Consider the following 24,117-nt stretch of genomic DNA (forward strand, 5'->3'; position numbering starts at 1 on the left):
TATTCAGAACGACCCTATCCCACTAAGGTGTGACAGTGACCTTAGAAACAAACAGAGAAAACTACTTTCGTATTCTTCTTTATGAACTATAAACGAAGAGGAATAGGATGAACCAACCTGTGTCTTGCGCTAGCTAGTCCTTTGATCCAATCTCTCTCCTCTTTGATAGCTTCCAGCTACCTGCTCCCTTACTTGCCCAGCTTCACCAAGTTCCTGTAAGATCACAGAAGAAGAAAACTACACAAAGACATGGATTTATATTCATAAATAGCTTAGGATCAGATTTAAGCTAAACATACAAATGTAACAAACATCAATGATACACAAGCATGTAGGAGAAACTCAAATAGTTTTATTGATATAACAAGAAGATCCAGGAGGAGTTACAACCGATGATTCCTGATCTAGCATCAACCTCCCAGCATAGAATCCCCTCTTCACCTCCAACAAAGCATAAATCACCCAATATTCTGATATCTATCTCAAAACCAACAACAATTCTCTACAATGTACAAAATTCCAGCCTCTGGATCTCTGGGATGAGGGATCCATATATAGATGTATGCAAAGAGGATGAGTCAGCTTATGATTTGACTAGTGGCTTCTCTCTATCAGTTCTTGCTTCCACTTGGAGACTGAGAGCCTCTTACTCATCCTTGGTTGAACTCAGTGAGGCAAGTGTCATTGGAGAAGATTCTGGAAGCTTCCATTGTCTTTCCACCTCGCGGAATGACACTGTCATTTGTCATTTCCCGCTCAACGCACCCTGGTAGTGCATTTAGGTGCGTTGCAACGCACCTAGCTAGTGTACTTGGGTGCTATGCAACGCAACTAGCTAGTGGAGCAGCTGAAATGATCCTGATTTGACTGATTCTGAGCAGTTTCTGGGAAGAACTTCTGGGAGAAGCTGTAATTTGTTGACCTTGTTCCTTTAGGGGCCGGAACAACACTTTTAGGGACTTAGGATCCCTTGGTTTATGGACATTTCATGCTTAGAGCTGTAAGGCACAAAAATGTCTATAACAATAATTAATGCCAAGTTACTGATATAATAGTTTGAATACTCTCAACCATCCACATTAAATATAATTTTTATTATAGGATAAATTTATATGAAATAATCTTAATAAGGAAAATAATAATTAATATAATAAAATAATAAAACTATTTTTTTATTTACTTTTTCAACTTATTTATTTATAGGTTTACACAAATTTCAAGCGTATGCACTATCGAATGCACAAAAAAACACAGTTTTTTATGCATTTCTAGTTCATCAAAATCATGCAAAATTGATACACATCCACAATTTAATTTTACATTCAATGAGACTTGAAATTTGAGGAAATTTGAGTTAACTTATGCAAAGATAATTCAAAAATACGATTAAAAAAATATTTTTCTTCATTTTCATCCAAATATAGTTATCTTTATCAACATAATCATTTTGAATCCTATTGGTTCTTTTAGAATTTATTTTGATAATAGAAAAGATCTCCATCAATTACAGTAATACACTATAGTAATACATACCATAATCAAATATTTACGCAATATATCAAATAAAGACAAAAATTAATTAGTGAAAAAGAATTCAAAAAATTATTACTAAATTATATGAATATAAGTTGCACAAAAGGTGGAGAGAGAATATATATATATATATATATATATATATATATATATATATATATATATATATATATATATATTTTGTAACTTTACGTCTCTTATTCAATGAATCATCATATAAGTGATATATTAACAAATCTTGTAATTAGTTAGATAGTTTAATTACCTAACATTAAACCACTCAATCCCTAACATTGACCTTTAACATTATATAGTCATAAGTCAATAATATATTATATTTATAAATATAAAATAACAACCCTTTAATATAAAATAACAATTCTTATATTTATTGACTTGAATATAAACTTTATAATTTTGTAACTCAATTAAAAAATTATTTTATATTCATAAATATAAAATAACAACCTCTATAATACAAAATAACAATTTTTATATTTATCCATTTGAATATAAACTTTTATAATTTTGTAACTCAAAAGTTAAAAATAATAATAATAATTAATTGGTAATATGAATATTTCTCCACACATGACATATCTTTAACACGACAAACCTATTATTGATGCATTTGCAGAAATGGTGTTGATTCTTAGATAAGGTGTAAAATCTTGGTTAGATTCGTAGGCGAAATGACAGAGATTATTTATGACCAAGGGATCTTCACATTTAGCTGAGTGGCAAATCAAGCATCAACAATTTATGGCATCAATAATGCAGCTCTATGGAGATCACCCACTCCTATGACCTGCAATGGTATCAGAACCCACTCCATGTGCCCTACAATACGTAATAACAAATCTGGAGGGATCCAAGCAGCCCCGAATCATGCAATAGAACTCTGAACGCTAACGGTATCTTTCCAAGGCAACAATTTTCAACATAAATTCCAACATTGTTGATTATGTTCAGGAATGAGGTAGATGACATATAAAATAAATAACAGAATGTTACAGTACTGACACACAAAGGAGCAAAAAACAAAGGAGGTAGCTAAAACAATTTTAACATATTCAATTCTTTTCAGACGATGCTTTACCTATGAAGAAACATTTACATATATAAAGACTCAATTCATGCACTAAGCAACATAGGCATCTAAAACCTCCAAAGAAAAATATTAAAATACATACAATTCCATAAAGAACTTTTGCTAAAGCTTTTTGGGCATTTAATACCTGCGTGATAGGCAAGACTATCCAGAGTACTACACTACAAGGATAATATGTAATTAAAGGCAATTGTCAACAATCAAGAAGCAAATAGGATGAGATTGTAGGGGATTGTGAGTTTGATTAATGGAGCATGACATTCTTTGTCAAAGAATGTAAATTAACATATGTATTGGACTATAGTACTCTTTGAGTAAGATTCAATTACAAAGATGAATGGGCATATGCTTAATGTCGGGTGTAGTAATCAAGAAGCAAATAAGATGAGACTACAAGGGATTGTGAGTTTGATTAATGGAGCGTGGCATGTTTTTGTGAAAGAATGTAAATTAACATATGTATTGGACTATAGTACTCTTTGAGTAAGATTCAATTACAAAGATAAATGGGCATATGCTTAACGCCAGGTGTAGTAATCAAGAAGCAAATAAGATGAGACTGCAAGGGATTGTGAGTTTGATTAATGGAGCATGGCATGTTTTTGTGAAAGAATGTAAATTAACATATGCATTGGACTATAGTACTCTTTCAGTAAGATTCAATTACAGAGATAAAGGGCATATGCTTAACGTCGGGTATAGTAATCTTTACCTATTGTATTTTCAAAAGTATTCAGCTTCAAAATGTAGATGAGAAACCAAAAATGGTTCGACATTGTTATCCCAGTCAAGAAGAAAAAGTATTCAGCCTCAAAATGTAGATGAGAAACCAAAAAAGGTTTGACATTGTTATCCCAATCAAGAAGAAAAGTATTCAGCCTCTAAATGTAGATTAGAGAAGGAGAATGCTTTGACACTACTATACCAGTCGAGAATCGAAACCAATTTTGTACCATGGTAAAGTATTATTCTAAACCATTAATGCATCTCTATAAATGAATATATCTCTTTTCTATTCTAATTCTTCCATTATTCTTCTTTTTCTTTTCTTTTTATAATTTGATTTCTTGTTATTATGGTTTAAATTTCCCCGTTCACTTATTGTTATCATTTCAATGATAGGGAAATTCATTTTACTGTCGTTCACCCTACAAATAAAGTAGACTTCAAAAGTGACTCTATAGTTGCTTTGAGTAGCAGAGAAATCCAAGTTTGATTCTCATAATGCCATAACAAGTGGTCTTCATGAAACAATTACATGTATATGCTTTTTTCAGTCAAGCCTAGCTATGGAGTTCAGTACATTTACAAGTAAATGTAAGTGTCATATTTTTAAGTTGATGGACTGCAATCATGAAAAGACTATGGAAGTCCCTTTTTTCACTTTTCTTACTAATATTTATTTAGTCAACTAAATGGTTTACAGTGAATAAGGGATTCCAATCATGTGACCCCTTCATTCCACTAAGGAGTAACTAATTATGTAGGACTAATTGTATAAAAAAGCAAGTATCATAACCATATCTACATACCAATCTTGAGTTTGACTATTTGCCATATGCTACTAATCTTCATTGCTTGATGAGTGGTTTGGGCATTATTATGGGAAATTTTATTTTTTAATGAAATCTTAGCTTTTTATTTATATCTTATATTTTAATGGTTTTAGTTCTTTTTCTGATAGAAATTAAGTTATATAAACATGGCAAATAATTTAATTATTCACAAGTTCTATAAAGAAAAATTTTAATTTCATATCTTTAGTTTTCTGATACTATTATTATTTTTTTTTGAGTGGCCCCAGGGTGGATCCCATAATGTTTGTTAGTCCATACCATTACCTTTTTTAGTGGTCCCAGGGTAGATATTAGGGTGGCGGTTAGTCCATACCATGTTGAATTTTCGAGGGTGGATCCTAGAGTGGTGGTTAGTCCATACCATTACCTTTTTTAGTGGCCCCGAGGTAGATCTTAGAGTAGCAGTGAGTCCATACCATGTTGAGTTTTCCATTACACAAAAACCCAACCAGCGAGCTTTAGTAAACTTCCAAACCATTATTTTTTTAGAGGCTCGAGAATGGATCCCAAAATGATGATTAGTCCACATGATCAATTCCCAACAAAATAAGTGGGAAAATTCAACACTATAATCTCCGCATTATATCATGATCTTGAAAAGGTTTACTCAAATCAACCTAAAGCATATTCAAAAAAATATTCAGTAAGTGATCGATTAACATTTCAAATCGATTACCGTCCAGTTTGAAAATTTTAAATAATTTTTTGATTATCAAATACCCATTTATATATACGAAAACGATTTCATATACATGTTTTACTGCAAGTTTCAAATATCATGTCGAGCTTAAGCACTTTCAATACCCGAATTAAAATTAATATGTTTGTTAAAAGAATGCGCACCCAGAGCAACAAAATATTTATAGTAGCAAAACAATGATAAGCCAACTTGCTAGACGGCTTCTTCCTAGTGTGATCTAATAGAGGCTACAGGCTGAATCCTCGAGTTCATGTTCTTGCAAACTGCCTGCCTAGTGTAAAGGCGCGCGTTTCTTGCACTGGATATGCTCTATTTATATGTGCCTTAGTCTTTCCCGGGATCGAGGTAGCACAATTCTCCAATAATTTTTCTGAGAGAAGGATCCACGAAGTGCGAGACCAACAAGGACACTTTATGATTTTTCTGAGAGAAGGAACACTATATTTGCCCACCGAAGTAATGGCTCACCCTGCAATCAATAGAGGAAAATTAACCTGCGTGGCAAGTAAGGATACATAACAAAACTCCCTACATCTCAATGCACCAGCCGGGAATCGAACCCGGGTCTGTACCGTGGCAGGGTACTATTCTACCACTAGACCACTGGTGCGAATATGTAAAGATCTTTGTCTCTTTTCTTCCTAGTTTACGAAAGGGGTTTTTGCGTTAATATCTGATCTGAGGTATCTGCACTGCACCATGCTGGATTCCAGTCATGCCTCTCATATATGTAATGCCAGCACCGAGGAGTTGGTGTTTGGTGCAGAAGGTCTCCAGTCACAAATTTTGTGATGCCCTTTGCTGTCAACCGACTTCCGACGAGTTTCTAGATATAAATTTGAGCCCACATTTGTCCCGTGAACTTGTTCAGAGGTCCCTTCTCTCGAATTTCCCTGACCGGTAATCTTTAGGCTCGAAATTTTTTTTCTATTAAGAGTCTTCTGCGAATCACCATGGCGAAGAATTTAACGACATTCACACAACATGTCAAAATTTCTGGAACTTAAAAGTGGATTTGTACCAAACCCTATCCTTTGAATTGCTTTGAACGATAATGCCGCTTACCCCGAAAAACTTGCCGCTTTGCATCTCAAAGAAAATTACAGCGGATTTTACATACATAATGCGGTACCGCCTCGTTGAATTATTTGCATTTTACATCCTAGTATCTTTGTCCATGGCCCTTCTCATGGTTTTTTTGGTCCTCCTTGTTTAATGGAGACGAAAAGTCGCCCAAAGGGACAACACGCTTCGATTTAATTTCATTAATGATATTTTGTAAGAAAGAAATACCGTTGTTGTGACAAGTGGCAAAAATTTAAATGTTAAAATTGGAATTTAACTATATAGTTGAGTCCTGAGGTGATGGTGTGATGTCATTATAAATAAAATAGATTTTTCCATTGTAAAATTTCAAACAAGATTAAATTTTTACTAAGTAATTTATTAACTGGAAAAATTATTTTGAATTAGGTTATTTATTCTATAAGGTAGATTATTCTTTTAACTATAGAATTGCTTATAGTATGTAAAAAATGTTTTTGTCTTCTAAACATTTTGACTTGTCAAATTACTATATAGATATATATATAATTGAGGTAAAATAATCAATAACATATTTTTTGCCTAGTTTAATTTACTTATGGTTTTGCCAATAGTATTCTTATGTAAGAATGTATATATATATGATCGATCCATCTTAACTCTTGATCTACCAAGTGTCAAAATGGATTAAATTTTTTGAGTGCAAACCACTAAGATATTTGATTCCTCTGGTCCCTCAGTAGATCGAGGGTTAAGATTGATCTAGACTAGTTAAAAGAACATTTTAATAATATAACTTATCTTTGATACATACACCCCATTAATCATCACACACTGATAATAATCTTTATCAAGATCCATGGCAACTGCATATTATTTACCCTTTTATACATGCCTGTAGTACAAATTAATAACTATATACATTAGAAGTCCTGACAACCCCAAAACTATAATGGCATTGTATATATGAAATGTGTACTGGATATGACAACCCCAAAACTATAATGACATTGTATATATGAAATGTGTACTGGATATATCATTTTCAAGGGCACTTAGTTTTGTTGTCATGTGTCTTCAGGCTGGCATAACATGGGCAGAGATCCTGTTTTCCATATGTACCGGGAGGAACACAGTTGCATTTGGCACAGCATGTACCACAAGCTCTTAAACATACGTTCTGGCGGGATGCTTCTTTGCATCTTTCTCTGCAGGCGGCCTTACACTCTGGGTTGACCAATTCAAGAAACAGTTAGTGATGTCAAGGATGAGTGTTGAATTCATAAGAAAAAACTAAAACAAGAAACAAACCATAACAGTAGCAATAAACTAAAGATGTGCTTGGAATTCACAAACAAATAGCTAAAATATCAAGGGCATAACAGCAAGAATAAACACTGGAGATGGGCTTGCGATTCACAAGTGAAAGAACCACAAACGCCTATGATGAGCTTTGACTTCACAAGAGAATGTATAAAGCAATAACAACATCAACAACCTAATGATGCGAAAGCTAAAATAACAAATGCCTAAAACGAGTTTTTGAGTTCACCAGAGGAGTTGAAAACAACCGAAGCAACAAGTACAGAGGATAGCAAAGATAAGCAATGGCTATGAGCATTGAATTTGAACCACCACCTTAGTAATAGAAGCAATAGAAAGAACAAATAACCTAAAAGAAAAGTCGTGAATCCACAAGAAAAACTTAAATCATCAACAATATAGGTAAGAAAATGTTGAAGCAGCGTTAGCGATGATAACAATAAATTGATTCCTAAGCTAAGCTTCGAATTCACAAGAAACAGTTCTAGCAGTTGGTTCAACAACTATAGAAAATATAATATCATGTGTGCCTTTCTGAGCATTTACCTATGGTCTGCAGAAGCCTCCTATTCATTGCATGTGTTTGCAGCTGGAGTCGGGAAAAAAGAACCTTTGTAACCAAAGAGATAGCGAGCCATCACAGACATCTATACATTGAACCATTGTTACATAGAATATGAACCTTGCATGTCACTATAAATACAAACCACAGATAATATACGTAGATATGCTAGTGTGCCATGTTGATATGAAGGATAACGAACCATGGTGATCAAGTCATTGACACCTTACAAGCCATAAGAGATGAGAGTTCTAGAGGAAACAAGTCTGAGCCATTAAAAAAACCACAGATCATCCCTTTGTATAGAATGTAGGCCACTGTATATGGAATACTGAGACACCATATGTGAAATGTTAGATAATTTGGAGCCATGGTTTGACACCTATGTGAGGCCATAGATTAGAGTATGTATTAACTTATGGAAGAATGCAATCCACAAGTATATGTGATCCATATAGAAAATAAAATGAGGCACATTGTGGGATATGAGCGAGCCATTATATGAGAGCCACGTCATAAAAGAGATGCATGCAAGCCATGTCCAAAAGAAGAGCTTCCACAAAGAAACAAACCATAAAGAGAAATTCCATAGAAGAGATAATGATGCCACTGATGTATCACTGTATCAAATTCTAAGACACAAGAGTTGAGCGATGCCATTGTAATATTACAAAGAAAGAGTGAGCCATGAATAAATGCGAGAGCCACATAAAATGTATAGTGTTATGCATGAGCCACAGTTGACATGAATATGAGCCAATGTTGATTAGATACGAGCTTCCATAGATGTGTATGTATAGTGAGCCTCATTTTTATTGCAAATAAAGTACATGTACATAGAGTCAAGTACACACACACACACACACACATATATAATAGACAACTACAATAGTTTAACTATCTCAACTAAATTTACTAGACCAGCCTAGTTAGTCGCTTCAACTAGAGATTCATCTTATTACAATACTTTCTTTATTGTGTCGACTTGATTGGGCTAGTTGACTAAGTTGACTAGCCCCTACAACAACATGGCAAGTGTAACACTGAAAAGGAAGACCCCCAAGATAAATATTAAAAGTTTAGTTGAATTTCCCCAAAGAGGCCACCACTCACATCCACTTCTACATGCATCCGTATTCAGAGATGGTCCACTTAGTATTCATTAAATTTCAATTGAATGAAGCAACCAATTCCCCCCCAACAAACACAATAATTTATTCTAACTAGAAGACCAAAGGGATGTTAGTTTTTGGATATTATGGTAGCATCAGACATGTGTTCTAGTCTCTAGTGTGTCATAGAGGCTAAGGAACATGAAATATCCAAAACCCAGAAAAGGTTTTGGTAGAAAACACCTAAAGACCCCTCAATTAAGTTAATTGATCAATTATTAAAAGGTTCCTAAGTCTAACTTAGGAAAATTGATTAATTAATGGGTATTAATTGAGGAAATCGACATGCTCTAGAGACTTGTAGAAAATGGTTTGATGAAGTCTAAAGTGATCTTAGCCATCGATCACAATTAGATCTTGGTCGTTGATGCTCCAGTGAGAGATTATAAGAGCAAGCCAATCAGGTGGAGATGGACATAATTAAGGAGTGAGTTATCTTGGAAAATCAAGCTACCCAATTCACAACTTTAGGGAGACCACAGTTTGAGCCAGAGGGAGAGCATCAAAGTGAGGGAGCAACATAAAATTTTGGAAGAGGATTTCAGAGAGTTTTATATTGCCTCTCCAATGTTGAATTGGTAGGAGACAGGAGGATGAATTATCTATAGAAAGGGCCACAAAAGCCTATTTGAATTGCTAGAAACCCTAGTGTGAGTCACATTTGGAAAACTATAGTGCTAAAAGAACCAATTAAATCTCACAATCCTGATATTATTCACTTGCAAGAAACTATGGTTAAAGGGACCAGAGTGGGAGGGGTTGTAGAGCCTTGGTTGATGAGATGGTATTTTGCTACATTAGAACGCAGTGGGGCTCTCTAGTGGGCTTACCACTAGATGGAGCCCAAATTTTAGGTTGTTGGATTCTTTAATCTATAACTCCACTATGTCTATTCAATTGGGGGTAAAGGATCTTGGAGTTAAAATATTAGTCTTTAACATTTAAGGTCCTTACTTGAACCAAATCCCTTACTAGGAAGGACTTGTTGATTATACTGCATTATCAGGACAAAAATATCATCATAAGGGGAGCTTAAACCTAATATTATCTCTTAGAGAGGTTTGGGGGGGCCAATCCACAACCTAACCCTCTTAGTGGTTCTTTTCAATCTTCGTATCTTGATGAGTGAAGTTTTTTTATGGTTCGATGAAGTTTTTTTTATGCTACACTGAATTTCCCTTCAGGGTTTTTCTTGGGATGTTTAGTCGAAAATAATTGTGTTGATTTTTATGTGTGCATCCATCTCTCAGTTCCTGAATTTTACTCCCGCAACATATTTTTATTGTGAAGAATGCATCAATGGTTTAACCATTATTTGTCAGAAATAAATAAACTACTAATAGTTAGAAGATTAAACTCCTTTTAGTGCATTCGTGGAAATTTCACATGGTATAAAAGGATTATTGATAGCTGGGAGGCTCAGAAGTGAAAGATTGTGAGATTGTGCAGTTTCCGAGGGAGATCTAAAGCACGAGGTTTACATCTATGTAAGCTTAACTAGGGGTGCGGGCATAAATTTATTTCCAGAGGCAGAGTGTAGGAACAAGTTCAATTTGCTTAGAAGAAGAGTTTGCAGGCAGTGTGTTTGCCAAGAAGCAATTCTGGTGAGTAGATCAGTTGATTCGCTAAGTAGATCTAGGCACAGAATATTTACAGCAAGGGTTGCAGCTGTAGATTTGCGCAGGGCATGAAGAGAAAAGCACATAAAGGAGATTTCTAATTTCTCACACAACATAGGAGTGGAGCTTGAAGGTTGGGTGATATACACACACATCTAAGTGCTCACTTTAGGAGTGAGCATGGTTGTGTGGAGATTCAATATTATGTATGGCATGTTATTATTTGATCATATAATTTATTTGGGATATGGAATGACTTTGTTGAGTGTTTCATCCTTTTGTTTTATGACTTGTTTATCCTAACTATGTTATATGCTTGAGTCTTTCAACCTTCATTGTAATAAAAGCTATGATTTTAACTTTGAACTTTCATTATAATAAAACGTATGATTTTAACCTTAAGAAAGAATTTAGATTTTATTTTAAAACCTATGATTTTAACCTTAAGAAAGAATTTAGATTTTATTTTTAAAATAATTTTTTATTTTTTTTTGGGTACAATGTACATCCTATGCAATATAAATCCTATTACATGTATATATAAATGCATTTTGTTTGTTAACTAATATGTAGTCACGTATATTAAACTTTAATTTAAAGTATTAATTTAATAATATTATATATTCCAATTTCATGAGTCATTTTTAAATGTTTTCCCTCCTTTATTATTTAGATATTTTCATATCTATAAATTGATCACTTATAAGTTACAAAATTAGACCCTTTACTTTAAAAATTACATTTTATTTAATTTACTGAAACACTAAATTACTTTTGTAAATGTATTTACAGGTATCATTTGAACATCAACATTATAATTTAAATATCAAATAAAAGATCTACGATTACCATTAAGCTTCGTCATAGTGGCTCTTCCCTATTTCATTTCATAACACGATTTTAATACATACCAGGAATATGCAGAGACAAAGCAAGCAGTGTATTGCACAACTCGGGGATGTAGCTCACATGGTAGAGCGCTCGCTTTGCATGCGAGAGGTACGGGGTTCGATACCCCGCATCTCCATTTGATAAATTTTAAAATCCATGTTTTGCTTTAAAAATGTCATCCAACACGCAAAGTCCATAAAAGATTGCAACTGAGCAGGATGGACGAATCGATTTCAACATCTCAATTGAAGCTGAACACAGAAGGTTGCGAGCTTTGAAAGCGCACAGCTAAGTTAAAACAGGAGGGTGGTTTCAATAACTACTGGATCAATAATAACAGGTGGTTCGAAAACTCGTAACAATGGAGATGCGGGGTATCGATCCCCGTACCTCTCGCATGCTAAGCGAGCGCTCTACCATCTGAGCTACATCCCCATATAAAAGCTAGAATTGTAGGATATCTAGTATTGCTATATTTGATCTGGGAAAGCGTTACCATTTTTTGTAATGTGAATTATGAAAAAAACCCTCAGTGTAAATTTAAGTAATGGAGAGGTTGTCCACCATATTGATTTATGGATATGCTGTATGTTGTCCAGTATTTTTCTTGTCCATTACAGAACAGCTTAAAGAATTTTTGTATATTACAAATCTTGGAGTTGGATTTTTCCAATTGCGGGCTTTAATTTTTAATGGTTCTAAATAAAGAATGTTGACTGTAATGGTATGGCCAATTCGACGGTATTTCCGACTGATGGATATGGATGCCTTGAATTGAATGTCGATGGAGGTAACAGGAAGGAAATGAGCCGCATTGTTTATAAAACTTGCCAAAGCTACACACAAAAATAACCATCCTCCCAATAATGGGAGCCTTTGAATCCATATCCATATCGCTTTCAACTGAACTAGAGCTCAGCGGGATGGATGGACCAGTGCGCTGCAATCAAACCAATACCACTGTTTTGGATTCTAGCTAGCTTAAAATAAAATAGCTTTGTTTTCCGTTGCCAGGACTTGAACCCGGGTCTCTCGGGTGAGAGCCGAGTATCCTAACCAACTAGACTACAACGGATTTTCTCTTTCGTAGCACTTACATAATACATGGCTATTGGATCTTCATATGACAGAGAAAAGAAGTAATAAGGATAATGTTTTAAATTCATCTTACCATCTTAGTTGATACTCACCAGATAGGATATTGCGATTTCGCTTAATTTAAAAATTCAATAAAACATGTTTTTATGGTGTTATGAAATATGGAAAAGCTCTCAATTAAGAGAAAAGCGCAGTAGTCTGATCCACCCAAAATTCCAAAAGAGTATTGTCGATATCTAGAGAGATCTTAAAATAAACACTTGTCGGTCGCAAAGGACACGAGGCAACATTGGAGAACAACCATGGCGAAAAAGAGCAGAATAAAATAATGTGTATTGTCTAGAGAGTGTCAAAAATCTCTGAGGCTTTGTCTAACAAAGCCACAGTTTGGCTAGATGGAGAAATTATAGTTGGAAGAAGGGCTTCTTTAGGTAGTCTATCATAAGAGAGTGCCCAAACTAATATTTATCTTTATATTCTCATTTGGAATTACCAAAAAACTTAAAAACTTTTTAAAACCATGGTCTCTTTCTACTTTAAACAAGATACAAAAGCCTATAAATTCACTCTTCTGGTTTGTTCCTTGACCATGGGCATATACAAAATGTATGTAATGATGTTTTTCAGAAACAAAACCACCCCAATGCAACATATAATGAGATTTTTTTGGAAAGCGCCATCAAAAAAATCCTTAGGAGGCTAACTTCAAAAGCTTGCAGGACTATAAATTTGTCTTTTTTACCTCGTACTATTTGGGCATTCTGAAATAAAAGCAATAATGACCTCCAACTAAATGTCAGAATTATTGAGGACACTTGTATTTCCTTCCCACCAAACTAAAAATCCAAAATAATGAAAGATCTTTTAAACTTGAAACAAACTTATTATAAATCCAAGACTGAGACAATCCTAAAATGAGTAAGTGTACTTCAAAAGCTTGCAGGACTATAAATTTGTCTTTTTTATGTTATGTTTTACCTCGTACTATTTGGCCATTCTCAAATAAAAGCAATAATGACTTTCAACTAAATGTCAAAATCACGAGGGCACTTGTATTTCCTTCCCACCAAACTAAAAATCCAAAATAATGAAAGATCTTTTAAACTTGAAAAAAACTTATTATAAATCCAAGACTGAGACAATCCTAAAACGAGTAAGTGTACTTCAAAAACTTGCAGGACTATAAATTTGTCTTTTTTATGTTATGTTTTACCTCGTACTATTTGGCCATTCTCAAATAAAAGCAATAATGACCTCCAACTAAATGTCAGAATTACTGAGCGCACTTGTATTTCCTTCCCACCAAACTAAAAATCCAAAATAATGAAAGATCTTCTCTAAACTTGAAACAAGCTTATTATAAATCCAAGACTGAGACAATCCTAAAATGAGTAAGTGTATAGGTATATAGATATACAGTGCTTTATATTTTTTATTTTTATATTGCCTATTTTATTTTAAATTTTAACTTTGATTTATAAGTTTTATATACAAATTTTTCATATCTCATCAATATTATAATTTGTACCTTTTTATTTTATTATATTTAAATTAAGATAACTTGTCTATTATTATTGAGCAGTTTGCATCGTCTTAGTGATTGGTGGCACTTGGTATGTTGGCAAGGATGACAACCAGGTCAATATTGAGGTTAGATGAAGCAAATGTTAGCATTGATGAGCATGTTGATTTAAGGGGAGTCTCATGGTTATTGTGGTATTCTGTAGAGAATCATCATAGTAGCCGTCTTAATGGAGAAGCCATAATAAGATAATTATGATGGCTGGGGAGTCCCAGCTTTGGAGAGTATTATGTCTCAAATACTGACACACAAAAGAGCAAGAACAAAGGTGGTAGCCAAAACAATTTTAACATATTCAATTCTTTTCACATGCTACTTTACCTATGAAGAAACATTTACATATATAAAGACTCAATTCATGCACTAAGCAACATAGGCATCTAAAACCTCCAAAGAAAAATATTAAAATACATACAATTCCATAGAGAAATTTTGCTAGAGATTTTTGGGCGTTTAATACTTGTGTGATAGGCAAGATTATCTAGAGTACTACATGGTGAGCTCCAGTATTGTAGCAATAATGCTACAACTCCTGGGGCTTCCTGTCTCTTAATTTTATCAACCCGGTAGTTCGTACAAACTTGGAAGCGACGGTGCTGTATGCACAAGTACTAGCTCTTGTCGCAGCTGTCACTTGGTCAGCTGGCACAAGTCCGCTAGGGCTCAAGCCAACTTCTATAGGCTCACAGAAGAAGCTTTATCAATGATGGACGAAAGCTAACTCAGAGAAAACTACTCTACTTGGCGAAAATGATCTGAAAGCAAATCAAAGCATGTAAACCTAGGAAACCCTAATTTAACTAGTCTAACCTCTATACTGCAAGGAATGTGAAGGAAACTTCTACCAATGCTGTTGTTACATCTAATAAGTGGAAATGCATGGATCTAAGCTGTTTGCATCATAAAAGACATGTTTTTGTATTTTCCCTTTAAATGTGTGGAATGATTGTGATTGTGTGCTAATTAGGGTTTGGTTGTGCAGATGGGATGGAGAAAGAAGGAAAGCGTGGGACAGGTTGGGAAGGCTAGGGGAGGTCCCTAAGGATCCTTAGCATCCATCCACAGAGGTTCCTCGCATTCAGATGCTCAGCAACCGAGAGAGTGGCCTCCTACAGGATGGCTGTGGAGGATCCTACAGGATACTCTGTTTTCTACAGGATGTCTACAAATGGCTACAGGATGACCTACCGTGAGTGGTTGGAGTGATGGAGGAGTAATGGAATGGTAGGGGGAGATGTGCAAGGTGGGGATGAGGCTGGTGATGGATGTAGAAGTGAAGGAATGGGATAGGGAGTGACTGTAGGGAGTAGGTTGGAAGATAGAGGACTAGGTCAACAACGAGGGGCTAGAGAATGGAGCTATGCGAGGAGTGAAAGTCTTTGGGGAAATAGCAGAGCGGAGTAAAGGTCGAGAAGATGTGGTTGCATGTGTGATCAAGGTGGAGGAGAAGGTAATGGGCCGAGAAGGAGAAGTGTAAATGTATCAAATGCTTATGAGTGTTATCAAACCGAAAGTGCATCAACCTAACTACCTGTGCTTATAAATTCAATGATCAGCAGTCAAAAACGCGAAGGAGAATGTGCATGAAGCTGTGGTAAAGGAGTGCAGTGCATGAGTGGATGAAAAGGAAGCATCTAACGTAACAGTGACTGTATTGCAGCAATCATCAAGTGAAGAAATGCGTGTTTTTGGTGGCTAGCTATGGGCTGCACCCCAATCTTCAAGAAAGATGGCAGTGAGTCCTAACAGCCTTTTTGTTGGAGCTCCAATGGACTCTATCTATCCTCTACTACACTAAACGACTGTAAACAAACTCACCATAAGCAAATCCTATCTACTCATGAAAAATACCAACTTAACAACCTGTAATTCGAATTGCATGTACAAATGAAAAGCTCAAAGTGCTGGAAATGAAATGGGAACAACACTACAGCAGAGGGGATCTATGGCTCTCAGGTTGGGCCCTAACCTGAGAGCTATAGTCTCCTTACGAAACTCAGAACTAGATCACAAACTGTCTTCTTTATTCATAATCTGATATCATGCCAAATTGGCTTACAAAAGAGAACGAAACTTGAGCTGTGCTCCAAAATTACAATAGTAATACGAGAGTTTCAACAACCTAACCAAGGCTAAGGCCTCTATACTTATACAAAACGATGCTCCAACAAGTATCCATGATTCTAGGAGCTCGGCTGTTCAATCTATAGTTTAACTGCTGATCCTGTAGGATGATCATAAATGCTGTTTCCTGTAGAGCAGTTTTGAACTGCTGTTCCTGTAGAACAGCTGGCCGTGTATTAAGCTCGGAGGGAGGATGGAGTGGGGCTCGGAGTTCTTGGTGAGGATCACGAGGAATGTCCCCCAAGACCGTGGACAACCTCTCCTTACGTCAGCAATGCCAACTCGTTGTCTCCTTGCCACCTTTTCGTTGTCTTTTTATCCCTTTTAATGCCAAAACCTGGAATCACAATGCATTAGCTACGTAGATAAAGTGCCTATCCTTTCTCCTACAAACAACATGAATAAACTAAGAAGTGTATGCATAAACAATAAAAATGAATGGTTTGAGCAAGCAAAATAGGCCAAAAATGAGCCCAAATTGTACCAAAATTGGGGCTCATCATCACCCCCTAGCTGAACCATTTGCTCATCCTTGAGCAACCTTGCCCCTGCTCCTCGTCCTTGGCCGAGGACTCGGGACCGGAACAGGCTGTTTTTTTTCTACTTTTGATGGCCCTGCCTTTTCTACCCCTGATGGTGATGAGGGTGATGCTTCCTTCCCTTTTTCTATTCCTTTGAGTCGGGCTTCAGAAGGCGACTGGCCTATCTTTCGTGTCCAGGAAGTTATTTTTGGGCTCCCCTTTTCGGGGGTAGCTGATGGTTTAGAGGGGGTTCTTTTACTGGGTGAAGTAGGTACATCCCCTGAAGTGGTCTGGCCGCTGGGTGAAGGCTGTGGCTTGCTCGGGGACATCCTCTTGCTTCTCCTGGCTTCAGGTGGCAGAGGGGTCTCCCTCTCCCTTTTCTCTTTCGGTTTTGGAGGTGTGCTGAGGGCAGCCAGTGCCGCTGCTGCCTCCTTATCGAGGATGTTAGCCTTCTCTTTCTTGTGTTTTGCTCCCTCGGAGCTCCTTGTAGAGGGTCCCTCCTTTTTTGATTTCAGGCTTCCTGTGGAAGACCCTGCTTTGCCCGCTTCCGGGCCTTCTGTAGAAGATTCTTTCTTTGTCTTCGGGCTCTCTACAGGAGGCTGTTTCGCAATGACCTTCGGGCCTCTTGTAGAAACCCCTCTTTCCAGCCTTGTGATTCTTGTAGGAGCCCCTGTCTCTGTCTTCGGGCTTCCTGTAGAAGCCTGTGGTTGTACTGTCGGGCTTCCTGTAGAAGCCTTTGTCTCCGTCTTTGGGCCTCCTGTAGAAGCCTGTTTTCCAACAATTTTCGGGCTTCCTGTAGAAGCCTTGGTCGTTGCTCTTGGGCTTCCTGTAGAAGCCTGCTCCTTACTGATCTTCGGGCTTCCTGTAGAAACCTTTGTCTTTGTTTTCGGGTTTCCTGTAGAAGCCTGAGTTTGCGTTTTCGGGCTTCCTGTAGAAGCCTGTGATTGCGTTCCTGCAGATGCAACTCTCACCACCTTCCCTTGCCTTGTTTCGTGGCTTTTGCGTTTGGCTTTGACTGCAGAAGCTGACAAGGTGCTTGGGCTGGCAGGGGCCACCTCAGCTTTGACTGCCCTGCTTTTCAACCTCTGTTCCCTTGCTGATAGGATGGGGGTGTCCTCTTTGACTTTGTCATCTTTTCCCTCTTCCTTCTTCTTTCGTTCCTTTTTCTGTGCTGGAGCCGGAACTTTTTGGCTTTTTCCTTTCTTACTCCCGGCTGCTGGCTCTTCTTCTTCTCCGTTAGAGGATTCCGCTTCTTCAAGCAACATTTTTATGTTCCCCGTTCTGGATAAGTTCCTAAATGATTCCCAAGCGAGGGGGACTTTATATGAGCGGAGAGCATCCTCCACGAGGAGCTTGACTAGCCCATGGTGGGCTATCTGGTCCGGAATTCCGTCCTTGAGCTTGGTGGAACACTCCATTAAGGACTGTAGTAGAAAGTAAGGAATGCTCAACCTCTGTGCTGCAGGGAGGTCAATCTGGTGTCTTAGTTCGTTAAGCAGCCTGAAGTGATACGCATATACAATGCTATATCGACCCTCACAGGTGATATATTTCATAATTTGTAGACTGACTTCGTTCCATGGCGGCAACAGGCTTGCCCTTTTTACTCCATTTTTGTCTTTGGTGAATGACTCTTCCGGTGGGAAGAACTCCTTCTTTGCTTGCTGGCTCATCTTCCGCTCTTCTTTGTCCCACGGCAGACCCATGGGCAGCTCTGTAATCCGACTGATATGCTCTGGGGTGAGTTCGAGGCTGAGACCTCTGAAGGTTACCGTGGCCAATGTCTGTGATTTAGGCTGCAGAGCCTGCAAAAATTCCTCGGCTACTTCATCATCGTAGCCCTGTAGTTTATCACAGAAAGGCATCCATTGCGCTCTAGTGAAGAGCTCAACCACTGCTGGGTTTCTCCTTAATGCATTTGAATTAGTGGGCTCTCGCCTGATAAACCCGCTAGGCATGATGAACACAGTGGTTTATACCAGAGGTGGTGGATACACAGGAAATTCGGTCTTAAAGACAGAACATGCAATGAATTTTCAGACCACAGTTGATTATACAACTATCCTGTAGGAGCGATAGTATAGGCACGACAATCCAATTTTTTATGACCACACTGTGACTAATGGCCTTACCACCTTTAAAAAACAATTGCGGAAGGAGTTGCAGGGTTACCTCTTTTTTGCCACCTTTTTTTACGTGAAGACTTCACCTTCCTGTAGAGCCGCGTTCCTGTAGAAACTGATTCCTGTAGGACGGCGTTCCTGTAGAAACTGTTCCTGTAGGAGCAGTGCGCAGGCTTCGGGAAGAGCTTTAGTTGGCTGGCGGTCGAGAGGTGCTTTACCATTGTTCAGGTAGCCGAGAGCTCGGCGTATCAACATGCAGAGGTAAGCAGAGGATCTACTCGAGTTTTGAAGTGAGGTTGATGGAGATACACGCTTAATCGAGCCGATTAGATTTTGAATCGGCGCAGCTCGTGGCGCGGGGGTGAGCTGTCCCCGTCGGACCGTTGGGTGACGTCACCCATCATCTGCCTGCACATTCGTTTGTTGCCGCATTCATTCCCACAGATCTGCCGCCGCCCTTTTCGGTTAAACTTCACTTCTCGGTTGACGGGACTGATCTTCACGTGCTTGCTGCGTGTTTCTTTCGTCGTGGCTGCCACCTCGTCCTCTGACTATCCCTTTACTAACCGACGTGGCCAATCACTGGTCTTTAGGCCTCTCAACCATTCACCTTTATGTCATGCAAAACAAATCGAAGTAATAATCATGCAGTTTGATGGAGAGAAGGATTAGAACACTTACTTGCGCGCGGCTGCACATGATTTCCAGTTTTTTGAGCGATGGATCTACCTGCCGCATGTGGCTGCACATTCCTGTAGGCTCGTGGTTATAGGATGCTGGCGATGGAGTGAATGGTTCTGCGTTCATGCGCCCGTGTTTGATCTCAGATGGCGGTGCTGTGAACGGTCTTCACTTGAGCAGGTTGAACTGTTACAGGATCCCCGCGAGGGGTCTTGTCACCGTTCTTTCTCCTCGGGTGTATGCTGCATGCTGGCGGTTCTGGCTTCTTGATCACGATCCCAGCGCTTCTGATGTATCAACGTGGATGTGGTATGGTTCTTGGTGCCTAGTTTTTCTTTGACAGATGCTTTCTCACGAGAACTGATTACTTTGTTGTGCTGCTGCAGGGATCTTGGTTGCATGGAGACGAGGATGGTGGAGGACGATAATGGCAATGTTCAGGGGTGCCATCATTGGCATGCATGCATTCAATCCACTCCTCAGTCGCTAGATCTTCATTTGAAACACATTTCGGCCATCGTAACCTTCTACAGGAAGTTTCCTGTAGAACACAGAGCTTCCTGTAGAAAATTGGCACTTTCCTGTAGAAGATCCGTGTCTTCCTGTAGGAAGACTGTCTGTTCCTGTAGAAAAACCGTATCCTCCTGTAGAAGATCCAAAGCATGATAATAATTGCACATACCTTAAAAAACATTGCTGTTCTTGGAGGAGGTGCTGATGACATCCTTTGCTAGCATGATGAAGGCCCCTGGCTTGGAGTGGAGAGGCTTCTTCTCCTCCATAGAACATCTGCATGCAAACCTTTTATGGTGCTGATTGCTTTTTCCTTTTTTCTTTCTTTTTTCTTTCTTTTTTTTAGAAAGACAATAGGAGCGTCTCAATGAGGTTTTCACCCCTACTGCCTGCCTTGGGCGCCTCAGAGAGGTTTTCACCCAAGGATCTTTATTTTTCTCTCTTTTCTTTTTCGAAAGACAATAGGAGCGCCTCAATGAGGTTTTCACCCCTACTGCCTGCCTTGGGCGCCTCAGAGAGGTTTTCACCCAAGGATCTTTTTTTTTCTCTTTTTTTTTTTTTTTTTTTTTTTTTTTTTGTGTTTTAGATCCTTCAGGGTATGCCCAAAGTGGAGGCAGAACCCTTCTCTATGACCAAAACAGATTTCTCCATAGTGCTGATAAACTCTTGTCTTGAGAGAGGTCTTCTATAGATCTTCAATCGGTGCCCATTGACAAGCATGGGAATGGATTCCTCATCAATGGTTCGAATGAGGACAGATCCATTGTCATGGCACTGTTCCACCACATATGGTCCTAGCCATCTGGTTCTCAACTTCCCCTTGAAATATTTGAATCTAGAATCATACAACAAAGCCCAATCTCCCGGCTGAAATTGCTTGTCATGGAGATGTTGGTCATGCCACACCTTCCTCTGAAGTTGAACCACTTCTGAGTGAAGGAGGGCCTGCATGCGGTGTTCATCCAGTCCATTCAGCTGCAATAACCTTTCTTGCTGTGCATGGCTGAGATCTAGGTCCAGCTGAGCTGCCAACCTCAAAGTGTTATACTCAAACTCAATGGACAGCAAAGCTTTCTTCTCATAGACCAGCTCATAAGGTGTGAAACCGGTGGTGGTCTTCCAAGTGGTGTTGTAAGCCCATGTGGCTTCAACTAGGCGATCTGCCCAGTCTTTTCTGCTGCTGTTTACCACTTTGGTCAAGATCCCTTCTAGAGCTCTATTGGTGACTTCCACCTGCCCATTTGCTTGAGGATGATAGGGGGTGGAAGTCCTATGCTTGATCTTGTGATGAGCTAATAGATCTTCAACCAAGTTGGAGGTGAACTGGCTCCCTTGATCGGTCACCAGCTCTCTTTGGTAGCCAAACTTGTAGAAGATGTTCTCTCTTAAGAACTCGACCACCTTTTCTTCAGTTGCTGCTTTGATTGCTTTAGTCTCTGCCCACTTTGTCAAGTAGTCAGTACACACTATGATGTAGGATCTCTGCCTCGAAGAGGGATTGATTGGGCCCACAAAGTCCATGCCCCACTTCTCAAATGGCTCGAGAGTCACTTGAGGTTGGAGAGGCATCTCATCCCTTTGGGTCGGTTTCCCCATTCTTTGGCATTGGTCACACTGGCTAACATATCTCCTGACATCTTGATGAAGTGTGGGCCAATAGTAGCCTGCCTGCAGGATCTTGAAGGCAGTTCTCTTTGCTGCAAAATGTCCTCCACAAGGCCCATCATGACAGGTGAGGAGAATGTCAAAGACTTCCTCCTCCCTTACACAACGCCTTAAGATCTGATCGGGGCCAAGCTTGAACAGGTTGCCCCCAATCCATGTAAATGAGGCACTCTTTCTGATGATTTTGCTCTTCTCTTTTGAAGAGAGGTGCGGAGGAAACTGAGCTGAAACAAGGTAGTTTGCTATATCAGCAAACCATGGAGAGAGTACTGAGATAGCAAACAGATGCTCATCAGGCATCTGGTCATCCACCGTCCCATCTTCATCTGCAGACAAATCCAATCTAGACAAGAAGTCAGCAACAACATTTTCTTTTCCTGGTTTATCAACAATGGTTAGATCAAACTGCTGCAATAAAAGTAACCATATAATAATATGAGCATTCACATCTGGTTTATTCATCAAGTATCTAATAGCAGCATGGTCAGTATGTACAAAAGTCTGGTAACCAGTAATGTAATGTCGGAACTTGTTCAGTGCATGAACCACAGCTAAGAATTCCTTCTCGGTTACAGTGTAATTCAGCTCTGCTTTGGACAAGTTTTTGCTAACGAAGTAAATGGCATATGGAAGTTTTTGCTCAACTTGTCCTAAGGCTGCACCTATGGCTTTGTTCGAGGCATCAGTGTGGATGTGGAAAGGTAGGGCCCAGTTTGGACCTCTTAGGATTGGAGCTGACACTAACTTGTCTTTTAATTCATTCAAACTCTTCTGACAATCGTCAGTCCAATTAAACTCCACATCTTTTGCCAACAAACCAAACAATGGTGAGGCTAACTTGCTGAAGTCTTTAATGAACCTCCGGTAGTATCCTGCTAATCCCAAGAAACTCCGGACATCCCTTACTTTTTGAGGAGGTGGAACCCTCTTGATGAGAGCAATTTTGTTAGGATCCACCTGCAATCCTTGGGAAGAAATGGTATGGCCTAACACTGTCCCTTCAGTCATTAGGAATTCACATTTCTCAGGGCTAAGGGACAAGTTCATCTCGATGCACTTGGTTAGGACCTTTCCCAAGTTGGACAATGCTTCCTGGAAGTTGGCCCCATAAGGGGTAAAGTCATCCATGTAGATTTCCACTGCATCATGGACCAACTCCGAGAAGATGCTCAAGATAGCTCTCTGAAAAGTAGCAGGAGCATTGCATAGCCCAAAGGGAAGGACTCGGTAGGCAAAGGTACCCCAAGGACAAGTGAAGGTGGTCTTATCTTGGTCTTCCGGGCTGATTTGGATTTGATTGTACCCGCTGAACCCATCCAGGAAAGAGAAGAACTTCTTTCCTGCCAGTCCATCCAACACTTGATCTATGAAAGGTAGAGGGAAATGGTCCTTCTTGGTAGCTTTGTTCAGCTCCTGGTAATCTACACAGATCCTCCACTTCCCATTCTTCTTGGGAACCAACACTAGAGGGGACACCCATTCACTATCTGAGATGGGGTAAATGAATCCGGCATCCAACAGTTTTCGCAATTCTTCCTTGACAATGTCCTTAAGGGTTGAATTCATTCTCCTCTGGGGTTGCCTAACTGGTTTACAATCCTCTTTGATGTATATATGATGGGTACAGACCGAGGGGTGGACTCCTTTCATCTCCTTATAGCTCCAAGCAAAAGCATCTAAGTGGCTGGCCAATAGGCTACACAACTCCTTCTCCTGGGAAGGAGATAGAGAGGAGCTGATCTTTAACGCTCTCTCAGGCCCGAACTCCACACTTTTGACTCTGGGAGTGACAGGGCTGGTTGTACAAAGGTCCACTAAGGTGTTAGCTTGGGCATCCTCCACCAACTTCTCTAAAGATAGTGCACTGGAAGGTGGATTCTGGATCAGGGTCTCAATTAGATCATCCTCGGTAGGAGAATTTCTTCTAGCGGTATCTAGGGTGCACAGAGGTGCAGAGTACACATCGTCTTCCTCTCCGTCCTCCAACCAGAGTGGTAAATCATGCTCTAAAGAGGGTTGGGCAGAAGGGTATAGGACTAGCTGCTTGGACATGGGACCATTTTTGATGGTCATGTTTCCTGCCCGACAACTTATGTAAGCATCTGCAGTAGCTAACCAAGGCCTTCCCAAGATGAGAGGATATCCAGTAAGCTTGGCCTTTGGTTGCAGGACCAGGAAATCTGCAGGGTATTCCCAAGAATCAATTGAGACCAAGACATCCTCCACAATCCCTTCGGGAGTCACGGTGGAGCGATCTGCTAACTGCAGTACTGTCGAG

At 38.9% G+C, this 24,117-nt stretch overlaps 4 non-coding genes across 4 annotated transcripts; 1 reads left to right on the forward strand and 3 right to left on the reverse strand.

Moving 5' to 3' along the window:
• Positions 1-5,460: 5,460 nt before the first annotated feature.
• Positions 5,461-5,531, reverse strand: TRNAG-GCC (transfer RNA glycine (anticodon GCC)). Its single transcript has one exon. It is a non-coding gene; the product is annotated as a tRNA-Gly (tRNA).
• Positions 5,532-11,595: 6,064 nt separating this feature from the next.
• On the forward strand, positions 11,596-11,668 carry TRNAA-UGC (transfer RNA alanine (anticodon UGC)). Its single transcript has one exon. It is a non-coding gene; the product is annotated as a tRNA-Ala (tRNA).
• Positions 11,669-11,894: 226 nt separating this feature from the next.
• Positions 11,895-11,967, reverse strand: TRNAA-AGC (transfer RNA alanine (anticodon AGC)). Its single transcript has one exon. It is a non-coding gene; the product is annotated as a tRNA-Ala (tRNA).
• A 567-nt stretch (positions 11,968-12,534) lies between these two features.
• TRNAE-CUC (transfer RNA glutamic acid (anticodon CUC)) lies at positions 12,535-12,607 on the reverse strand. The gene has a single exon. It is a non-coding gene; the product is annotated as a tRNA-Glu (tRNA).
• Positions 12,608-24,117: the final 11,510 nt, after the last annotated feature.

Source organism: Pinus tabuliformis, chromosome 6 (genome assembly GCF_031772625.1).
Source record: "Pinus tabuliformis cultivar Carrire ecotype Pingquan chromosome 6, CPIR1, whole genome shotgun sequence".
In the NCBI taxonomy this organism is placed as follows: Eukaryota; Viridiplantae; Streptophyta; class Pinopsida; order Pinales; family Pinaceae; genus Pinus; species Pinus tabuliformis.